Below are 8,669 nucleotides of genomic sequence, written 5' to 3'. Positions count from 1 at the left end.
AGTAAGCCATGATGACGTGGTTTGTTTACAACTACGTCACTGGTTTCCATAGCAACCAATGTGTGTTCACGGAATTTCAAAACAAAAACTATTAGTCTGTCTATTCAAATTTATGCAATAAATAATTTGCTTCCAATTAACTAATTTATAATATATTTTTATTGATTTATTAAATATTTAAGTACCCTTTAGTTCTTAAATATGACGAAAAAATTAAAATTTATAAGGTTGCTGCTCCTGAAGTCTGGGTATACTGCTATATTGTCGTCTACATTAGCATGCGAAGAATGAAGCAGCTGGCAACTCTAATTCAAAGCTTTCGGTATTTACGGGCAACAAATAAGCTATTTTAATAGTTCACACAACATTTATTTTATATTAATTATTATGTATATGGTAATGAAAAATGTAAATTTTCCGACAAATTCACTCTTAGGAATGAAAATTAAATAATAAGAGATGGCAACTTTATGATTGGAGCCGTAGCGACGCTTTCGCCAGAATAGTTCCTCGGGTTCCCCCGACTTATGAGTTGCTGTTGAAAACCGAGTTTGACATTTTCCTCGCTGTTGATTCATAATACACCACCATGAGCATAATTTTTTCTACAAAGGTGGGCGTTGTTCAGTTGACACCAGCGTCTTCGTCTTCATGTGATGGAATTGTTAAGTGGAGGGAAATTAGAGAGCAATGGATAGATAGATATTCTCTGGCTTTTGAGGTTACAGATGTGTGTGAGAGAGAGAGAGAGAGAGAGAGAGAGAGAGAGAGAGAGAGAGAGAGAGAGAGAGAGAGAGAGAGAGAGAGAGAGGCTTCAGGATGAATCAAGTTGCTGAAAGCAGAATTACATGGACGAACATAGTTAGCATTTAAAATTATGTTGAGTAATGTACCAAGACTTAAAAAAGGAACACTTCCACAGTGTCACGTCAACTGCTGACTGAATCATAATTATGATAACTCTCCAACCATGTCTCATGTGCTTCCATCGTTGATTTACATCGAAGTGGATAAGCAACTCAGCAGATTGTATATAATCATAATTCCTATTTGGATTCTGTAAGCAGAGCAATGAGTATAATTTGAGAGAGAGAGAGAGAGAGATTTTAGAAGTGGCCCAGATGAGGGTTGAAATGGCTAATTACAACTGTACAAAATAAATTATAAAGACACATTCTTTTAAATTATACTTTAATTACTAATATTTTGAAAAGGAAATATGTGGGATCAAGAAGAATTAGGAAGGTAAAATTTTGGAGACTAAAAAAATCATTGGGTGGGGGGGGGGAGGGTGTTGCATCTGCTAAATTGTTTCTCTATCATAAAACTTTAGTAAAGTATTTATTATAAATGTATTCTTCCTCTACAATCGTCCCTTTTCTTTCATTAAAAGGATACAACAGAAAAAAGTTACAATTTCTCTGGTCCCAAAGGAGGATTTTGAGACAACTTTTTCCAAACAGCACAGCATAAAACAGAGGAACCCTCTGAGTACCCGACTAGAGGCGGGAAATTGCTTGTACCTCATTGGCTACTAATTACATCATCTGTTTCACCTCTGATTGGCTGCAGGATTGCTTTTACTACTGTTCTAAAATTGGTTTCCATATGCCACATTTTTACAAGATTGTAATGATTTTTTTGACATATAATTCTCGTTCTTTTCCCATTTTTATATAGTTCTGAGGATAAAATACCAAATGACTATCTTGATGAAGGGGTCGAATTCCTTGTTGTTCATTTATTAAGTGTCTACGTCTGGTTTATCTTAATAGTTGTCAAATACACGATAGTGCGAGTTGTTATGTCGACGAAGGACATCAGTATAGCCATAAGTACAGTAACAAAGATCCGAATGATTTCATTTATATGCTATCTTTTAAGTACCTTTGATCGATGAAATTTTAGGTTACGTAATACTTTGAGAATAATAGCTTTTGTTAATCTAAGATACGAATTTATAATGAATTTTTAACTATTAAAGAGTATAGGTTTGTACTCGGCTTTAGAAGTTGCCTGTCTCTGCAGACGATTTCGTAAGCAGTATGGCCATACACACATACACAGAAAACCTTCCTTTTTATGTTAGGTTTTAATTGCAGTAAAAAACTGGCTGCAAAATAGGAAGTGGAGAAGTGAATGAAAAATAAACATAATTAAGCTTTTACATAACCACATGAGAATAGTTAAGAGCTTTCACTACTTGTTCTTAATAAAGTATGGCTGCTGGGAATATTAATATTGCGTAAATTCAGAGGACTAACAAATAAATATGTACAACAATGCAAAATCATGTGGCATTCTGAGCCACACTTACAAATCCTGACTATAATTTGAGTCAAATTCTCCAGTTTCTATTTAGGATTGGCTGAGTAAACTCGACTAATTTGAACAAAACTATTCTACTCTACATTGCAAATTCATAATTGCAGCATATTGCATCTGAGAGAGAGAGAGAGAGAGAGAGAGAGAGAGAGAGAGAGAGAGAGAGAGAGGTTTGTAAAATCGGTCGTTCCTTCAAGAAGACTTGTTGCAGTAAAATGAATCACTCATTCCTTTGAAAAAATTGCAGGATGTTGCAAAAATTGCCATAAGTTTCAGTCATCCAAGATTGCAAACAGCAGCCCATTGACAGGGGAACCCTTGGACCAGAATGGCGGGAAAGTGTTTAAACCCTGATTACTGGTTGTGGTTAAAAAGACAAGCTGAAGTGAACACTCACCTGAAGCTATTGTGACTACTACCAAGACAGACCACTGATACAGTACAACTGAAGTGAACTGAAACTGGCCACCTAACACAATGGAAAGGCTGCCTTTCCCGGCTGGCCCCTCCTAAGTCTCAACAACAAATGCCCAATCACTACTTCTTCCTCCTACCTCTTCTTCTCCTTCTCTGACTACTTCTTCTTCTTCTTCTTCTTCTTCTCCCTTCAACCACGCTGGTTAATGATGACATCATCAACTTAGGCTGTGATTGGCTGTAGTTGATGTTTACAACGATCCAACTCGTAGTTGGCAGACGTCTCACTCAAGAAAGATTTTGGTGACGTTTTGGAAAAGAATTCTATTAATTTTCTTCCTTGTCATAAACTGGGTGATTGAATAACCAAAACGAAAATGCATGGAATTACTCAGAGTCCCATGTTTCGTTATTATACGCTTATTACAAGCGTTTTTTTCTACGGAACAGTTGCCAAGTACTCTATCTAGGTCTTTATTTAGGCAAAGTACAGCCAAATGGTTGTAGTAATGATTCTTATTAGATTGTTTTGTTTTCCACATCTTATAAAATTTCAAAGGAATTTAATTGTGATATACTGTTATTAGATTCAAAACAATCTATTGTTACTTTAAAATAAATTTACAATGAAGTTTTAAAGAAGAGAATGTATAGGTTTCTATTTGTGCAGCGTAAATATGCGCTGTGTTGCCATGGAAACCAGGATGGTCTACACTTACAAATAAAAACCTATAAACTTAAATACTTACAAGTTCACTACAATGTTGCTTAAATGTCTTAAATATATTGTTTTAGATTAATAGCTAAGAATTTTTATCAAAATGTCCTGAAAGTTTATGATATATCAAATTAAAAACAACCTAATTAGGATTGTTACTACAAAGATGTGGTTATACATTGCCCAAATAAAGGTCGAAACACAATGCTTGGCAACTGTGCCGAACAAGAAACACCTTTGAAAATCATTTAAATGTCGGAAACTGGATTGTAGGTCATTACCAGTGTCCTCGTTTTTGTTATTTAAATGACCCAGTCTATTAAAACGAAGAAAATTGATATAAATCTTCTCCAAAACTTTACTGAAATCATTTTGAAGTGTGACATCTGCCAACTACGTGTTGGAACGTGGTAAGCTTCAAGTCCAGCCAATCACAGCCTAAGTTTATGACGTCAACAGTGACCAATGAGAGCGCAGACACTTTCCCGCCAAGATTGCTGTTTTCCGAGGTGGATCTCTCCTGTTTATGAGGTGCTGTTTGCTGAAATTTTGGATCGCTGAAATTTTCACGCATTTTTTTCAAAATTTTGCAAATTTGATTTTGTAAAGTTCTGATTGAAATAAGGCTTCAACACGACATCTGCAATATTTTTTCATGTCTATTCAAACTGCAAAGGCTTGATTTCTCTTTATATTGCATTGCAATAAATAATACATATGATAAGATTTTTTGTCTTGAAATAATTTTTTAATTCTTTCTCTCTCTCAGAAGTAGCAAAAATGCAATTTGCTTAAAGATACTATTATTAAATAAATTTGCAATGTAGGTGAGTTTGCTAAAAGTATCCTTTTAGCCAATTTGAAATATAAAGTGGAATTTGTGTCAGGATTTATAATGGTGGAGAATTTTTCAACCTGGAAAATTTTTGACAAATTGTGCCTGAGTAAGTTAAGAGAGAGAGAGAGAGAGAGAGAGAGAGAGAGAGAGAGAGAGAGAATTTTAGAAGTGGCCCAGATGATGGTTGAAAGTGTTAATTACAGCTATACAAAATAAATTATAAAGACATATTTTAAAAAATTATCCTTTAATTAATAATATTTTGAAAAGGAAAGTGGGATTAAAAAGAATTAGGAAGGAAACTTTTGGAGACTAAAAAAATCCTGGGGTGGTGGGTGGGGGGGAGGATGTTGCATTTGCTAAATTGCTTCTCTATCAATAAAACTTTAGTGAAATATTTATTATAAATTCTTCCTCTACAATCGTCCTTTTTCTTTTACTAAAGGGATAAAAAAAAAAAAAAGTTAGAATTTCGTTGGTTCCAAAGGAGACTACTTTTTCCAAACAGCACAGCATAAAACGGAGGAACCCTCTGAGCACAGGACTATGAGGCGGGAAATTGCTTGTACCTCATTGGCTACTAATTACATCATCGGTTTCACCTCTGATTGGCTGTAGTATTGCGTTTACTACTGCCCTGCCTATTGTTTCCACATGCCACATTTTTACAAGATTGTAGTGATTTTTTGACATATAATTCTCATTCTTTTCCAATTTTTGTATAACTCTGAGGATAAAACATCAAATGACTATCCTGATGAAGTGGTGGAATTCCTTGTTCTTCATTAAATAAGTGTCTACGGCTGGTTTCATCGTAATAGTTACCAAATACAAGATTGTGTGAGCCTATGCAGACGAAGTACAGCAGTATAGCCATAAATAAAGTAACAAAGATCCAAATGATTTCATTTATATGCTATCTTTTAAGTATCTTTGATCGATAAAATTTAAGGTTAAGTAATATTTAGAGAATATTAGCTTTTATTAATCAAAAATACGAATTTATAATAAATGTTTAACTGTTAAAGAGTATAGGTTTGTACTTGGTTTTAGTAGTTGCAGACGATTTCGTGGGCAGCAGTATGGCCATACACACACAAAAGCTAGATTCTTCTTATATTAGCTTTTAATTTCAGTAAAACAGTAATGGATAAAAATGCACTTGGCAAATCCGTAAAAAGAATTGGAAAAAATGTCGATATACTGCCTGCAAAATAGGAAGAGGAAAAGTTAATGAAAAATAAATGCAATTAAGCATTTCTATTCGATAATCTTAATATCTTGCAACACGAGTTAGTCCCAAAAGTGAGCATATATTATACATAAATGCATTCACACTTATACATAACCACATGAGAATGTTCTAGAGATTTCAGTATTTGTTCTTATTACTAATGTATGGCTGATGGGAATATTATTATTGCATAAATTCAGAGGATTGAGAAATAAATATTTGCAACAATGCAAAATCGTGCGGCATTCTGAGTCACACTTACAAATTGTGACTATAATTTGAGTCAGATTCTCCAGATTCTGTTTAGAACTGGCTTAGTAAACTCGACTAATCTGAACGAAACTATTCTGCGCTGCAAATTCATAATTGCAACATATTGCATGAGAGAGAGAGAGAGAGAGAGAGAGAGAGAGAGAGAGAGAGAGAGAGAGAGAGAGACAAGAGGTTTGTAAAATCGATCGTTCCTTCCAGAATTGTTGCAGTAAAATGAATCACACCTTGCTGTGAAAAAATTGGAGGATGTTGCAATTCCATAGATCACTGTCAGTTTTAAAAATTGCCAGAAATTTCAGTCATCCAAGATTTCTGCAAACAGCAGCCCAAAAACAGGAGTAACTCTCAGACCAGAGAATCGTGGTGGAAAGTGTTTGAACCCTTATTACTGGTTGTGGGTTAAAAAGACAAGCTGAACTCTTCCCTGAAGCAATTGTGACTGCTGCCATGACAGACCACTGATACAACTTACAGTACACCTGAAGGAACTGAAACTGGTCAGTGCAGCACTAAACGGAAAGACTTCCTTTCCCAGGTGGCCTCTCCTCAGTCTCAACAACAAATGCCCACTCACTGCTCCTTTCTCCTACCTCTTCACCTCCTTCTGCAGTTCTACTACTACTACTCTTCTTCTTCTTCTTCTTCTTCTTCCTCCAACCACACTGGTTAAAGACGACATCATCAACTTAGGCTGTGATTGGCTGTAGTTGATGTTTACAACGATCCAACTTGTAGTTGGCAGACATCACATTCTAGAAAGATTTTGACAAGGTTTTGGAAGGGAATTCTATTAATTTTCTCCTTGTCATAAACTGGGTGGTTGAATAACCAAAACGAGAATACATGCAATTACTCAGAGTCCCACATTTCGGAACAGTTACCAAGTACTCTATCTTGGCCTTTATTTAGGCAAAGTACAGCCAAATGGTTGTAGCCATGATTCTTATGAGATTGTTTTGCTTTTCATATTTTACATAAGTTCAAAGGATTTTAATCCTGATATAACGTTTACTAAATTCAAAACAATCTATTTTTGACTTCAAAACAAATTTACAACGACGTTTTTAAATAAGAGAATCTATAGGTTTTTATTTGCACAGCGTAAACATGCGCTGTGTTGCCATGGAAACCAGGATGCGGCTACGCTTGCAAATGAAAACCTATAAACTCAAATACTTGAAAGTTCACTATAATTTTGCTTAAATGTCTGATATATATTGTTTTAGATCAATAGCGAAGAATTTTTATCAAAAGATCTTGAAAGTTTATAATATATAAGATAAAAAAACAGTCTAATTAGGATCGTTACTGCAAATATCTGGTTTACTTTGCCTAAATAAAGGTCAAAATACAATGCTTGGCAACTGTACCGAACAAGAAACACCTTTGAAAATCATTTAAATGTCGGAAAACCGGATTGTATATCATTACCAGCATCCTCGTTTTGGTTCTTCAACTCAATCAGTCTATTAAAACGAAGAAAATTGACATAAACCTTCTCCAAAACTTTACTGAAATAATTTTGAAGTGTGACATCTGCCAACTACGCGTTGGAACGTCGTAAGCTTCAAGTCCAGCCAATCACAGCACAAGTTGGTGATGTCATCAATGACCAATGGGGGTACAGACACTTTCCCGCCAAGATTGCGGTTTTCCGAGGATCTCTCCTCTTTATGAGGCGCTGTTTGCTGAAATTTTGGATGGCTGAAATTTTTCAAGTATCTTTTTCAAAATTCTGCAAATTTGATTTCGTAAAGTTCTGATTGAGCCTTAACAATATTTTTTCATGTCTATTCAAATTGCTAAGATTTTAATACTCTTTATATTGCGATAAATAATATATAATAAGATTTTTTTGTCTTGAAATATATAAGCACAATAATTTTTTAACTCTCTCTCTCTCAGAAGTAGTATTTTGCAATTTGCTTAAAGATACTTTTATTAAATAAATTTGCAATGTAGATTTATTTGCTGCAAGCATCCCTCTAGCCAATTTGAAATATAAAGTGGAATTTGTGTCAGAATCCTGTAATGGTGGAGAATTTTTCATTATTTATTATTTTGACAAACCTGTGATTTTTAACTAGTGTTAATATTTCCATCTGATATCTATTCAGTTGTACAAAAAAAGGAACAACATTGAAAGCTCAAAAGTATTCTGATGTGGTGTGCATGAGTGTATGTATGTACAGTATGTATGTATACTGTAATGGCCTGAACCATCATACAATAAATACTTCCAATTTTTAACAGCAATATCCACCTAAACGGCGACGAAGTCCACAATGGTTGGCTCAAAACACAGTCACACTCCTTACGACAGAAGTGTTTTGCACTTATACAATAAATGATGGGCCCAGAAAGTAAGACAAGGTCAAAAAGAGCAGAATAGCCTGACAAAAACACTAGCTCACTTAATAATGAATAAATAAATGCTTCACCAATCCAATGGCCTTCTCAATATCGCCAGCAACAAACTCCACGCCTGGAGTTATCCCGAGCAGGCTGGGATGACAGGGCCTAAATAGGAAACGGTAAAGCCCAAACCTCAACAGGTAAAATTGTACTTTACCAGATATCAGAGAGGTCCCTCTGGCATTCACTGAGCCAGAGGCGATGCTGAATGAGTCATGGCCCTCCAAATGCAGGGTTAATTAGAAGGATGGAATAATCCTAAGGGTAGCCATGATCCCGTAAGGTATCCAGTGCAACAGCGGCAACAGGACACAACTGCAGTCATCAGTTCCAGCCTCAGGCAATCACAGCGACCTCTCTCGTCGGCTCAGAAAACCAGACTGCTTTGCCCGTCTTCAACAGACGAAAACCATACCTCTAGAAGAGGGGGTGGGGGTGGGGGTTGCTTG

This window comes from Macrobrachium rosenbergii, chromosome 46 (genome assembly GCF_040412425.1).
Source record: "Macrobrachium rosenbergii isolate ZJJX-2024 chromosome 46, ASM4041242v1, whole genome shotgun sequence".
NCBI classification, from domain to species: Eukaryota; Metazoa; Arthropoda; class Malacostraca; order Decapoda; family Palaemonidae; genus Macrobrachium; species Macrobrachium rosenbergii.
This window is presented reverse-complemented; position numbering follows the sequence as displayed.